Here is a 14,248-nt window from a genome sequence, read left to right as displayed (position 1 = left end):
CCTTCCCCCACCCCGCTTTATGGAAGTACGATTAACAAATAAAAACTGTCTATATTTAGGTTGTACAACACAACGTGTGCTTTTTAAGACATACAATGTGATGATTTAATATGTACACAGTGAAGTGATTACCACTATCAAGTTGATTAACACATCCATCATTTCACATTAGTTACCTTTTGTGAAGTGTGGTGAGAATATTTATATCTACTCCATTAGCAGTTTTCAAATATACAACCCAGCATTATTAACTGTAGTCACTATCGTGTACATCAGATCCCTAGAACTTATCTTATAACTAAACGTCTTTGGCCAACATCTCCCCCATTTCTCTTACCCTCCAGCCCCTGGAAATCACCTTTCTACTCTCTGGTTCTACACGTTCAGTTTTATAGATTCCACAAAGAGGTGCGATCATGCAAGATTTGTCATTCGGAATCTGACTTATTTCACTTGGCATAATGTCTTACAGGCTTACCCATGTTGTTACAAATGGTGGGATTTCCTTCTTTTTTTTATGGACGAATAATATTCCAGCATCTCATAAGTGACAAGTGGACATAGATGAAACAGACACATAAAGGGGGAGGACATGATGAAAATGGAGGTCAAGATGAGGGCAATGCAGCCACGAGTCAAGGACACCTGCATCCACCAGAACCTGGAAGGGATAAGAAGGATTCTCCAGCCAGAGCTTCTGGGGGAGGGGAGGAACATGCCCAGAAGACACTCAGTGAAACTGATTTCAGAAGCTGGTCTTCAGAACTGTGGGGGAATAAATGTCTGTTGTTTGAAGCTACTAAGATCACAATAAACATTTCCATTAAATTTTTATCATCTGCTGTTACGTCTATTTTTTTTCTTAAAATACATTCGGGTTGACATTTTCCCACTGCAACCAGTGATTTTCATGTCTACCCATATTACTCTATTTTCTGTAATGTTATTTGATTCTTTCCTGTTATTTCTCCCAATATGTCCCAAAAGGGAATGTATTCATTTATAGTGGTGTCACTCAAATGTTTATGGTAACACTCATGTACCTTGACACAGAAGTAGGCAACCAAAACTGTAGGAATGTACTGTTAGTTACCCTGAAAACATGTATAACTAATAGGCTGATATTAACATCATCCACATTTGATAGTATATTGCATTTATTTAACCAAAAGAAAATATATCAAGATTAATTACACAATACATTGATATACATTAATTCAGCATTGATTGAATCAAGAAGATATACTCTAAAGCTCAAACTTTTTTTATCTTAAAATAAAGTCTTCCCTGGTTATACAACTTATTATTAACAATAGTTATGCACTTACAGTGAGAAATATAAAAATACGAAACTCCAGACATCTTTACTAAGTTATTTGAGTTACGTTTTAAACTTCACTGAAATTCTTATAAGAATAATTGTCAGTCTATCTGCCTCTATGATAAAGATCTCAAAAGTCAGTTCTGTATCTTTTACTTCTTTCGTTCCCAGAACCAGTAATAGAAGCTAGCCAGCACTGGAAGAAGGAAGGGAAAGAAGGGTGAAAGAAAAGTAGGAGAAGAGGAGGAGGAGGAGGAGAGAGGAGGGTCAATATGACAAATAGGTGATCGATAAGATCATTGCCATCTGGAAGACTTAAAGAGGATGTCCTCACTCTCCAAAAAGACTGGCTACATTGGCTTTGGCTTTTGACACAGGAACTTGTGACGTTGAAGATCGCAGAAGCTGACCCAGGACAAACGAGACGTGGTAGAACTATTTATTTTAATTATATGATGATCATACATGTGGGACAAATTTATATTTGCAAACTTTGACTTGGGAAAATCTTGATCTGGTGAGGAACAGTGTTCCAAAGAACAGAGTGGTGGAAGCTTTCATTGGTAAAAATTTAGCATGGTTGAAAATGGCAAGAGAGGAGAGCAGAGAAGGCAGGTGACGTTGATCCAGAGAAAGGTGATGGTACACGACAGTGTTGTAAGAGATGGAAAATAGAATAGAAAACGGAATTGTCAGATTTTTTTTTTTTTGAGGTAAGAACTCAAGAGAGAAAAACAGATGATCATGAGCACACAGTGCCGTCAAAGAAACATCATCATTAATGGTGTAGAGCTTACTCTTAGTTTTCTTTTTCTTTTTGTTCCTTTTGCGTGTTATGGGAGAAAAGGATTCTAAAAAATTATAACTTGCACTGTTATCTTTCAAATGACTAGAGAAGAGGTGTGTGATCTATTAAGTATTTCTGGGACAATTGCTCAGTTATTTCATGATGAGTAAAATAAAAACTTTACCATGCATTGTACATAAAAGTAAAGTATGCTTAAATTAAAGAGTTAAATGAAAAGGGTGAAAATATAAGAGGGAAAAGGCATTTTGTAGCATAAACACATTGAAAAACTGGTAAATGAGAACTTGCCAAATTGCAGGAAAATTAAAATTCTATGCATTTAAAAAGAATAGAGGTGCAAAAGCAAATATAAATTGTCAAAAATTATTCTAATACACAATATACATGTGTGTGTATACATATAATTTTAATAGGAAAAGATTAGTGTGCAAACATAATACAAAAGAAATATTACAATTGTTGAAAATATATGAAAATAATTAATAAGACTGATAACTTAAAAAAAGAGGGAATCAAACTCCATTTTCCTGTTTACCCAAATGTTTTTACTGATAAATAGAAGCATATGGAAAGCATACAGAAAATACATATTTTAATAGTTTCGGTGACAGATGATGGATAGTATGCATGCCAATTCTGAGAAGTAAGATAATTCTGTTAATGTAATATTCCCAAAAGTGCTAAAAGAAGTATTTTTCCCCTAGCCTAAAATATTTGCAAATCTCCAGGCTAATTCCAGGAATAAATGATCAGTATTGTGTTTCTCTTCTAGCTGACCTCTTGGTTACTGCTGTCGGTAATGTACCCATGGCATTTACTGAGTTCTTAATCTAAAATTTATTATGTAGTAACTCTACACATTTAAATAAAATAAAGCGTCCTCCTGCCAACGGATCTTATTAACCACTAAACAGGAATTTATTTTTATTATTCACGCTGAAATTAGAAGTTCTGAAATCACTTTTCCTCTAAACCAATAAACGAATTTTGACAACTTCTTCACTATAGAAATGCCGCCGAGCAGCACTCCATGCTGTCTTGAACAGTGTGGTTTCTGTTAACTTTCTGCTCTGTTCTGTGATCTTGGACAAGTTACTAAACCAATCCTTTCCGTCCTTATCATTACTCGGTAAGAGTTAGCTGGAGGTGTTCATTACTTTATTTCAAAAACACAAGTTTAATACTCATTAGGTCCAGGCACTGTTTGAACGCCTTTGTAAATAGTATCTCAGTTAATTCTGCTAACAACTCTCTACTGCCATTACTATTATTATACCCAATTTACAGTTGTGGACAATGCGGAAATGAGAAAGATAAGTGAGGTGCCCGTAGTCCCACACCCAGGAGGAACCCCTGTTGCTTGGCATAAAATACATAGTATCCACCCTCTAAGGGAAAGGATAATTAAGGAGGGGTTAACCAAGGACTCCTCTTCCACTGGAGAATCAAGAGTGGAGCATTTGGTTCCTGAGGGGCAAAGTTGTCTGGGGCATAGGTCAGATGGATCAGGATTATCATTGGGGAAAGAACCCTTTTCCTTTTCCATGCTTCATTCTTTGTTCCAGCTTATCCTTTTCATGACCACAGACGAAGTCATACATAACTCCTTTCAATCACATCCATTCTCCTCTCTTGGAAGCACTTTATTTCTTTAGAATGTTTATTTATTTATTTTAGGAGAGAGAGTGTGTGTGTGTGTGTGTGAGCAGGGGAGGGGCAGAGAGAGAGAATGGAAGAGAGAGAGAGAAAGAGTCCCAAACGGGCTCCCCCCACTGCCAGGGCAGAGCCCGAGGAAGGCTTGATCTCCCCAGCTGTGTGATCATGACCTGAGCTGAATCACGTCTGATGCTTAACCGACTGAGCCGTCCTGTCTGGGAAGAACTTTAAACTCACAACGTTAAAAATTCCAAGTATCATGGCCAGTGATCTCCCTCCCGCATCCCCACCACCACCCCGGCTCCCTGTGCTTCGTGTCGCCGTGGAGGGCACCACCAGCCTCCACACACAGAAGCCTGAAAGCAAGTGGGATCATCCCTAACTTCTCTACCCTTCACCCTCTCCGTCCAGTCAGTCACCAAATCCTACTGATTCCACCCCCTGGATGCCTCTCAAGTCCGTCCACTGCCATCAAGGCTGAGAGAGCCAGCCTGGTCTGATTGCAGAGGATTGGTGAGGAGAGACCCTGGTGCCCACAGAAAATGCTCCGCCTTGTTTTAATACACAGACTGCAATCCCAGGCCCTGCTGAAATGTCTGGCTAGAAGGAGAAGAGTTTTAGTTACTTTAAATGTTCTGTTTTCACCCAAAAGATGTGGAGATAGTCCTTCCATTGCTTAACCATTCATAATAATTTTTGTGTGTTATGATCTCAGAGGCGTTCCTTCACCTTTGGTCTCTGTAGATTGTATGGAGTATTTCTCTGAATGATATTTGACTTACAGTGGATTACTTCAACAACAGCACAAGCCCCCTACGATCCTCCTTGATCAATTTTGTTTCTAAGGGAGGTTGGGAAGAAACGTCCTTTCTTCGTTAGAAGCGTGTTTGCTTGGAATCCACTGGTCTTACCAGTGCACTGTATTGTTGATTCACTCCACAGAGCCCCAGAGCCCAGCAGATCAATTCTCCAAGGCTCTTACTGGTTTGACTTGTTGGGACTATGCATGAGGCTTCTTGTTTCTCAGAATCATCCTCACAGCTCCCATTGCCCAGCAAACCAAAAGAGAAGTGTAGCGGGGGGGGGGGGGGGGGGGGGAGGGGGGGAGAGGTACGAATCAGGCTCCCACCCTGTCTTTGAGTAAGACCCCGCTGTGGTTATAGGGAGTAGCCATTTGTTTCCACTTTCAGTGGCCCTACCCTAAGAACACCCCATGGATACATATTCAGACTTATCAGCTCTGAATCCAAGTAGAGTAAAACCTTGGTTTGTGAGCATAATTTGTTCTGGAAACACACTTGCAATCCAAAGCACTGGTATATCAAGGCGAATTTCCCTAGAAGAAATAATGAAAACTCAAATGATTCGTTTCACAACCCAAAAAGATCCACATAAAAGTGATTAGGATACTGTCACATAATACAAAATCATACAGAAAATACAAAATACAAAGAAAAATAAGCAAATTAACCTGCACTTACCTTTGAAAACCTTTGTGGCTGGTGTAAGGGGACACACGAGAGAGGAGGGTTACCGTGTAGGACAACTTTCACTATCACTAACAAAATCTGTTGGCTCAATGGCATCTTTTTCTTTTTGTGCAGCTTTAACGAGGAACCTATCCAATGACCTAGAATGAAGCAAAGCATTCCTAAGCTTACTCTTGGATAGAAAAGCAAAGGAATGTCCATAGGTGTTTGGAAATGACCAAAAATACACGAGTGCCAGTTGTGGGCACCTTCCAACGACTGAAAAATCACTGATTTCTGCCAAACACTGTGGCCTGAGACCAAGCATCCAAGCATAAGAGATGATCACCCACAATCCCACGGGGAAAGAGAGAGAGAGAGAGAGAGAGAGAGAGAGAGAGAGAGAAGAACGATTGGCTCAGTGGTGATCATGTGACATTCGGCATCACACATTTGTATTGCAAGACATCGCTCGTTTATCAGGTTAAGATTTATTAGACATGTTTGCTCGTCTTGTGGATCACTCGCCACACAAGTTACTCGCAATCCAAGGTTTTACTGTCTTCCGTTGTCCTGAATTGACATCTGCGGATTTGGTGATAACAGTGAACCTGATCCTCGTTTGAAGTCCATGAATTCTGAAAAGAAAACACCAGCCTCCCTCCCTTCTCCGGCAATCGGGCTGCATCTACGTCACTCCCAGGTACTGCTGGGAGGGCTCTTCCACCTCAGAGAAGAACCCAAAATGATCTACTACAAATTCCTCCATGGGCACATTTACCATATTGCCTTCCCTCCCGCACTGCCGCAGCTGCCCTTCATTTGCATCCACAATTTACCTTCCTTTCTCTCTCTCTCTCTCTCTCTCTCTCTCTCTCTCTCTCTCGCCTAGCCCTGCTTCTCTTTGAGGACTTGGTTGTTAAAAATTGAAATTGCCAGACATGTCGTATTTTACATTTGTACCAGAGCTCCTTAAGAAAATTCTTCCTTCATGCCCAAGCGGGAGGAGTGCACAATTCTCCCGTGGCGCCTTTGTTCAGACATTCTCCTTTGCTCCTGAGTTTTATGACAAGATCCCTGGTTTCTGGGGGAGCTGGGAAAATTCTAGTAAATGCCATTACCCAGGAGAATGTCTTCTTGAGTTATAAATCAGTCACATGAAGGAAGAAGGCCTCCTTGGCCAACGATGTGGATGCAAGATTGATGGCTCACCTCCGCGCCCCCTGTGACTTTCCATTACGAGGCTCTCTGCAGAAATATCAGCGGGTAGGGGGTGAGGGCCCTGCCTCGCCTGGCTCATGACCGTCAGACGCTGAGGTACCAGTGGAGGGAGACACTGGCAAGAAAGGGGTCACTCCGGGCATTCAGTGAAGACCTTTGTGTCTCTCAGCAGCTCCTGCCTGTCGTGTCAATTAAAAATGAGTAGTTCGTTAAAGGACAAAAGCAAAACAAACCTTAAATCACAGCTCAAGAATATCTTTCCTCTCCTCTGCGGGTACCCAGGAAATAAAATAGCCGGGCACTTCAGCTTTTCAATAAGAAGCATTTCCAATTTGAAACTGCCTTATTTATTTACTATTTACAGCAACCTCTCTCTCTCCTCTGCCAACATTAATCTGAGTTAGTTTCGTGTATGAATCATTGGCAGGTTTAGGACTGCCACACAGATGCATATGGCCTGTGGAATAGCTACAGAGAAGCTCCTACATGCCGCACAATCCTTAACACGGGCTGCTTTTCGCAATGAGTACAGAGTATTTAAAGCAGGCTGTAAAATTGTCACAGTTTATAAATCAGTGAAATTAGTGCTGACGCTCATTGAATCTATATGCAAACAGCAGCATCTGTAATTGACACGCACATCTCCTGTAAGGGGCAACGTGGAGTTATTTGTGTGACCAACTGGTGCCTTGCAGCTCGATCCCAGCAACGATTCCCTACGTGACAACTACCCCATTTTACATGAGTCCTTTAACCAGAGAACCAACGTTTTCGTTCGAATTCGGATGAGAATTTCCCCAGATGTGGAGCTGCAGGTACCTGAATGTATCAATTCTAATACAAATTAAGTATAGTTCCTTTTTTCTTCTTACACTGAAAAATTTGGCGGTATTTTTGTAACTGCACCTTTTATCTGCTTCCCACTTATACCTGGTTTGCTCAGTATTTATAGCAAATGGGGGAGCCCTATACTCTTAAATTTTATCTATGTTTTAAAAGCCAACTCAGATACTTAGACTCTTTAAAAAGATGGTATCTGGAACAATGATGCAAGAAATCTTAGAATCAAACCGTCAACAGGGAGGAATCACAGATGTGTAATTGGTTGCGTGTAATTGACTAAGCCACAGAACTATCTGAGACATGTCTACTTCTCTATACGGGACTGATTGGAGCCGAAAAAAGTTATAAGTCTCTAAATGTTTCATTGAATATCTCCTTTTTTTTTCAGGCTCACATTACAAAATTAGAGTTAGTTTTACCATAAATTATTTTGTTTCCGTAAACGTGGAAAATGCTTAACGATAATGATGTCTTATAAAGCATCTACTGAAAGAAAGTGCACGTTGTTATGCAAAAACACCCTTGATAATTAAAATGCATTGTACAGTTTAAATATTGAGATGAACATTATGTCAGGTGATACCATAGCAAGGTATGAATCACCGTCTTACTGTTTTAGGCATAACTATCACTGAAGATGCAGGTCTGGGTAATCCAAGGAAAACCTTAGCTTCCCTACTGAGTTCAGGTATATCAGCAATTCCTGTTCCCCTCCCCTCTCTTTAATATACAGTTTTACTCGGGGCGCCTGGGTGGCTCAGTCGGTTGAGCATCTGACTTCGGCTCAGGTCATGATCTCACGGTCTGTGAGTTCGAGCCCCACGTCGGGCTCTGTGCCGACAGCTCGGAGCCTGGAGCCTGCTTCGGATTCTGTGTCTCCCCCTCTTTCTGCCCCTTTCCCGCTCGTGTTCTGTCTCTCTCTCTCTCTCTGTCAAAAATAAACATTAAAAAAATTAAAAAAAATACATTTTTACTTACTGTTGACCTTGTTTTGGTGAAACACGAAGTGGTCTCTTAGCACATCACGGTGTATATACCTTTTTATCGGTAAGGGACTTATATTGTACTTTCCCTAAACTTCAAATCAATGGATTAAAAAATTTCAGAAAATGAATCCCTCTCACTCTGCTTGCTATTCAGAGCCCTTCTCCTGTCACTGCTTCATCACGTCAGGCATGGCTCATCGGATCTGTGCAGATTCTTCCTACAATGTGGAGCTCTGAAGATTCACAAGGATTTTTGAAAATACGCCGAGGTACTCAAGAACCACCTCTCCCACAGTTGAATGGTCAGCACATGGTTTTCTGCCTTAAACTATCCCTGGATTGGGACCGATAGGAGAAGTCGAGGAGTTCCATAGTTTATTACAGATCAGGCAGGCGAAAATGTGCAATGAATGGCCTCGAGTGGGAGCTTATATTGTACTTGCTTGACAAGCCTCAATCCCGGAAATGCAGCTGCCCTCCTGAGCTTGCACATGTGGAAATGAGTGGCCTGGGAGCAGCCAGCAGCCCTGTGAACTGGAGCCACTTTAAATTAAGAAACAATGACCCAACTGGATCCTTAATCACGACTATTATTCACAGTACATATATTTCTTTAGTTCATTCACTCTCCAATTCTCTCAGGTCAATATCCTTTGCGTTCTCCTCAAAACTTCAAAATGGCCGCTCAGCCTCCCTCGGGTCATGATCCCGCTTCCAAATTTATTGAAAAAATTGAAGAAATGAAGACGAGGGCTTCCACCACCTCCCGCCACCATGTGGAACCATCTTCGCCCATCTCTCCTGCTTCTCCCCCTGACTGTGCTCTCCTTGTTTCAATCAGCACTGACATTCTTTCTCTCCAGTTAGAAGCAAGCAACACCATCCTTCTTGATTGCATTTCCTTAGTACATACTCCATTTCACTCTACAGTTAACCCCCTCAAACTGTTGCATTGATGTCCTACTTCTGATTCTACACACCCCATTATCCTTGAACCTAGACCAATCTGGCTTTTGCCAAACTATTCTCTTGATTGATGCCTTGTGCATTGTAAATCTTTTTATAGAAATAATGTAACTCTGCCAAAAATCTATTTCTGTCTTTAGAAGCCACAGTATTATATTATTATTTAAGGAGATGCTTTCTGAGACATCATTATTGTGAAGCATTTTCCACTTTCCTGGAAACAAAAATAATTTACGGTAAAACTAACTCTAATTTTGCAATGTGAGCCTGAAAATAACATATATTACTGTACTTAATGTATACTAAGTAATTGGCATTTTGGTATATTAATATTGGACAATTTACTATTACAAGTAAAATTTGACATTATTTGAATCTATTGTTCAATCCTCATCTTTCTTAGCTCCTTCTATGCCTGACTTGCAGGACAACACATGTATCGTGGTTTTATTCTCACCTCGTTGGCCATTCATGTTTGGCGAGGTAGCCATTCCTCCTCATTTGGAGTGATTCAGGGCTTGCTTGGTATAACAATCTCTTCTCTACCAAAACTTGATGATTTAACATAATCTCACATTTCTGAATACAACCCAAATTTCTGTTTCCAAGCTGGATCTCTCTACTGAACTCCAGACTTAAAGATCCAGCTGCCTTGTCAACATTTCCATTTGAAATATGAATATGACTTTCAAATGTGGCCTACCCGGCACTGAACTCTTGACCTGCCCTGTGTCAAAACCCATTCCTGCCACAATGTTCTCCATATTCTACCAGGGTTTGTTTGTTTGTTTGTTTTTTACTAAAACCCTTAGTATTTACTGACCGGTCTCTTTCTCTTACCACCACCAATATTAGCATACTGACTTGAACAACTGTCATTTCTCAATTGGATTATGGAAGTCATTTTCTAACTGTCTGCCCGGCTTCCACATTTGTCCCTCTATAGTTTATTCTCGTGACATCCTCCAGATTCCTGTTCTAAAACATAAGTTTGTAGAGACTCTATGGATATTGAAAAGATAATAAAGGAATACTATGAACAACTCTGTGCCCACAAATCTGAAAACCTAAATGAAATAAATCCATTCCTTGAAAGACCCAATTTGCTAAAACTTATACAAGAAGAAATACTTAACCTGAAAAGGCCTATTATGCCTATTAAGGAAGTTGAGTCACCAATTAATAACCTTAAAAAAACATGCTTAAATGGATTTACTAGTAAATTCTACCAGCTCTTTAAGGAAAAAAAATATACCAGTTGTCTGCAATCTCTTTCAGGGGCTAGAAGAAGAGGGAATACTTTCTAAGTCATCTATGAGGACAATATTATGCTAATACCCAAAACAGACAAAGACATTACAAGAAAGAAAACCACAATACAATATCCTCAATGAACACAGATGCAAAAATTCTCCACAAGGTATTAAGAAACTGAAATCAAGAATGTTTAAAAGAATCATATACTATGACCAAGCGGGATTTATCTAAGATATGCAAAACTAGTTTAATACTCGAAAATCAAATTCTGTAATCAATCGTGTCAACAGAGTAAAAGAGGAAATTAACATCATCATGTAAATAGATACAGAAAAAGCCAAAATCCAATACTCATTTATGAGGAAAACTCCCAGTAAACTGGGAAAAAAAGGCAGACTTCCTCAACTTGATAAAAACTATCTACAAAAGTTATCCATAGATAACATCATCCTTAATGGTGAGAAACAAAGCTTTCTGGCTAAGATCAAGTATAAAGCAAAAATAGTACCCTGTCATCACTCCTTTTCATTTTTTTTTATAATTTTTTTTTAACGTTTATTTTTGAGACAGAGAGAGACAGAGCGTGAACAGGGGAGGGGCAGAGAGAGAGGGAGACACAGAATCTGAAACAGGCTCAAGGCTCTGAGCAGTCAACACAGAGCCTGACGGGGGGCTCAAACTCATGGACCATGAGATCATGACCTGAGCCAAAGTCAGACGCTTAACCGACCGAGCCACCCAGGCGCCCCTCATCACTCCTTTTCAACACCATACTGGAAGTCTTCGCTAATAGAATAAGGCAAATAAAAGAAATAAAAGATATACAGTTTGAAAAAAAGGAAATACATTTATTTTTGTCAGCAGACACCTAGGTCATCTCTGTAGAAAATCTGAAAGAACTGAGGCACCTGGGTGGTTCAGTTAAGCTTCCGACTTCAGCTCAGGTCATGATCTCGCGGTTTGTGAGTTCAAGCCCCGCATCGGGCTCTGTGCTGACAGCTCGGAGCTCAGAGCTCGGAGCCTGGGGTCTGCTTCAGATTCTGTCTCCCTCTTTCTCTGCCCCTCCCCCACTTGTGTTCGGTCTCTCTCTCTCTCTCTCTCTCTTAAAAATAAATAAACGTTAAAAAAGTTAAAAAAAAAAAAAGAAAATCTGAAAGAACTGACAAAAAAATCCTGGATCTAATAAGTCATTATAGTAAGGTTGCAGAATATAAGGTAATGAAAAGCCAAGTCTTTTCTTATATGCAGGCGATGAACAAGTGAAAATTGAAATAAAAACTATAATACCATTTACATTAGCACCCCCCGAAATGAAATAGGAATATATCTAACAAAACATATACAAGATCTATATGAGGAAAAATATAAACCAAGGAACAAATGCAAAGAACTAAAAAATAAAGAGACATTCCATTTGCATGGAGAAGAATAATTAATATTGTCAAGACTTCAGTTCTTTGTACTTCACTGTAGTTCAATTTCATCTATAGATTTAGTGCAAAGCCAATCAAAATCTCAGCAAGTTATTTTGTAGATGTTGACCAACTGAGTTTAAAGTTTATAAGGATAAAGAAGGACCCAGAATAGCCAACACAATATTGAGGTAGAAGAACGATGCTGGAGAACTGACTGTAACTGACTTTGAGACCCTCTATAAAGCAACAGTAAATAAGGCAGTGTGGTATTGGTTAAAGAATGGACAAATAGGTAAATGAAAAAAAAAATGGAGAGCCCAGAAATAGACCCATATAAAGGTAGTCAGATGATTTTTACAAAGGAGCAAAGAAAATACAATGAAACAAAGACAGTCTTTTCAACAAATGGTGCTGGGACAAGTGAACATGTACACACACACACACACACACACACACCAATGAACCTAGACATAGACCTTATACTTTTTACGAAAATTAACTCAAAATGGATCCCGGACTTCCATGTAAAGGCAAAGCTTTAAAACTCCTAGAAGATAACATAGGACAAAACCTAGATGACTGTGGGTATGGCAATCACTTCTTAGATGTTATACCAAAGGCAAGACCCATGAAAGAAACAACTGATACGCTGGACTTCATTAAAATTAAAAACTTCTGCTCTGTAAGAGACAATCTCAAGAGCATGAGAAGCCAAGTTATGGGCTGGGAAAAAATATTGCAAACGACAAACCTGATAAGAGACTACTACACCACATATACAAAGAACACTTAAAATGCAACTTTAAGGAAACAAATAACTCTGAGAAAATATGGGCCAAAGACCTTAACAGACACCTCACCAAGGAAGATATACAGATGGAAAACAAGCAAATAAAGATGCTCCACATCATCAGGGAAATGCAAATTAAAACAAAAATGAGATACCACTAACACCTCTCAGAATGGACAAAATGTGGAACATTGACTACACCCAAGGCTGATGAGGATGTGCAAAAGCTCATGTGCTCATGGCGGGAATGCAAAATTGCACTGCCATGTTGGAAGAGAGTTCGGCAGTTTCTTACAAAATTAAACATACCACCCAGCAACCGGGCCCCTTGGTATTTGTCCAGAGGAGTTGATTAGTTATGTCCACCCAAAAATAGACACTTGGATGCTCACATGAACTTTATTCGTAATTGCCCAAGCTTGAAGCAGACAAGATGTCCCTCAGTATGGATGGATACACTGTGCTATATGCAGACGATGGAATATTATTCAGCACCAAAAGGAAATGAGGTATCAAACCATAGATAGACATGGAGGAAACTTAAGTGTGTATTACCAAGCGCAAGAAGCCAATTTGTAAAGGCGATGTGCTATATGACTACGAGCGTGTGTCGTCCTGGAAAAGGCAAAACTATGGAGACAGTAAAAGGATCAGTGGTTACCAGGAGCTGGGGGAGTAGGAAGAGGGATAAATAGAGCACAGATGACTTTTAGGGCAGTGAAAGTACCTTGCATGATATCATAATTATGGGTTCATGTCATCATACATTTGCCCAACTCCAGAGAATATACAACGCCAAGAGAGACACTTAAACTATAGACTATAAGTGATTATGAGGTGTCAATGTAGACTCATAACATGTAATAAATGTGCCATATCTGTTGATAATGGAAGAAACTATGCATGTGTGGAGGCAAGAGACATTTGGGGAATCTCTTTTAATTTTGTTGCGAATCTTAAACTGCTCTAAAAAAACCAAATTCTTAATTAAAAAAAATATATAAATTTGAGTGGGTCATTCAATGACTTAAAATCTTCTGTAGTTGTCCTATATCACCTTATTTGGATTCAAGCTAAACTATTTACAATAACCCACAACAGCCTACACCATCAGGCCCCATGATACATCTGTGGCTCCATGCCCTATCCCTGTCCCTTTGCTCACTCAGTACCAGCCACAATTGCTTCCTTACTGTACCTTCAAGGGCAGACACAGTTCCCAGATCATTGAACTTGTGATTCCATCTGTCTACAATGCACTCCCCAGATGGCCTGGTTGCAGTTCTGTAAGACTTCCTTCATGGCAGCAGTAGACAAAATAATGGTCCCTCAAATACGTCCGTGTCCTACTTGCTGGAATTTGTGAATATGTTATCTGACATGGCAGAAGGGACTCTGCAGATGTCATTATATTAAACTTCTTGAGATAGGAAGATTATCTTGTATTATCCGGATGGGCCTGATCCAATCACAAGGATCCTGATAGAGGGAGGTCTTTGGAGTCAGAGGACAGGTG

Source organism: Prionailurus bengalensis, chromosome B2 (genome assembly GCF_016509475.1).
Source record: "Prionailurus bengalensis isolate Pbe53 chromosome B2, Fcat_Pben_1.1_paternal_pri, whole genome shotgun sequence".
Classification (NCBI taxonomy): domain Eukaryota; kingdom Metazoa; phylum Chordata; class Mammalia; order Carnivora; family Felidae; genus Prionailurus; species Prionailurus bengalensis.
The sequence above is the reverse complement of the archived record's forward strand: the minus strand, read 5'-3'. Positions refer to the sequence as shown.